We start from the raw sequence: 1,060 nt of genomic DNA on the forward strand, positions 1-1,060 counted from the left end.
TCCTCCAGCAGCCAGCGGGAGCTCAGACACGCCGAGGAAACCGGGAATAATTAACTGGAATTGTACTGGAAATCGGGGAAGGCTGAGGGATGTTTTGTCTGAGAGGAGGTGCGAAGTGATGAGAGAGCGAAGCCATCACTGCTTGCTGGGAATTGTTGGGACTTTAATACTCAGATTCTTCAGCTTTTCCCACTAAAGGTCCTTTGGCTGAGATCTCCCTTTCTTTTTTGGGATTTTCTTCTGAAAAACACTTCCCAGAGTCATAATGACAATAACACAGATTTACTGCTCCGTGGTCCCAAAACTCCCTGGGATGGCAGAGCTTAAAAACAAAAGCTCTTCTAAGCAGCCTGGCTTTTCCTTTTCCCCTAAATGATGCATCCCATTGATCTCTGTGGTCAAAGCTCCTGAATTTTGGAACCCAGGGGTCTCCAGGCAGGAGTAAACAGGAATTGGCTCCTCGCAGGCAGGACTGGAAGTGCTCAGGGCTCTGAGATCACGGTGGAGGTGGGCAGACAGCACGTCCACGCTTTAATAGCTTTGGGACCTCTCTTTGGGAGCATTGAGCTGGCTTTGAATGCATCCCAAGAGTTATTAACTCCAGAGGAACATCTGGCACTGAGCCCTGGACAGGCAGAACCCTGGAGCTCAGGGATCCTGGGGATCTCCTCGCTGCTGGAGCTGCCTGCTGGCTGTGGGCTCTGGAGCTGCACAAAATTTCACATTTTGTGTAGGAAAAATGGCATTTTTGTGACCCCAAGGATGGCTCAGATGCAACTCTGGTGTCCTCAGGTTGCTGCCTCCTGGCACAGCTGGGGGCATCCAGGACAGAGCTTCCATCTCTCCTTTCCACAGGGAGGATCCCAAGGAACCTGACAACATTCACCCCTAAAAACAGGGACAGGGACCACAGCCAAATCCAGGGGGACAGGGAAATATTTGGGTTGGAACTCCAGAGAAAATCTTGTTTTTCCCAGGGAGCTGAGGAATGGATCCCCTGGAGATGGAGCTGGGCACAGCCCCCAGGGAAAATGGGGATGAGAAGTGGGGAGCTGGGAAT

General features: G+C 51.5%; 1 protein-coding gene across 3 annotated transcripts in view; it reads right to left on the minus strand.

The window, feature by feature from the left end:
- The window catches only part of COPE (COPI coat complex subunit epsilon), a 200,031-nt gene that overhangs the window by 122,370 nt on the left and 76,601 nt on the right, over positions 1-1,060 (minus strand). The window lies entirely within an intron of this gene.

Source organism: Anomalospiza imberbis, chromosome 27, assembly GCF_031753505.1.
Source record: "Anomalospiza imberbis isolate Cuckoo-Finch-1a 21T00152 chromosome 27, ASM3175350v1, whole genome shotgun sequence".
Lineage (NCBI taxonomy): Eukaryota > Metazoa > Chordata > Aves > Passeriformes > Viduidae > Anomalospiza > Anomalospiza imberbis.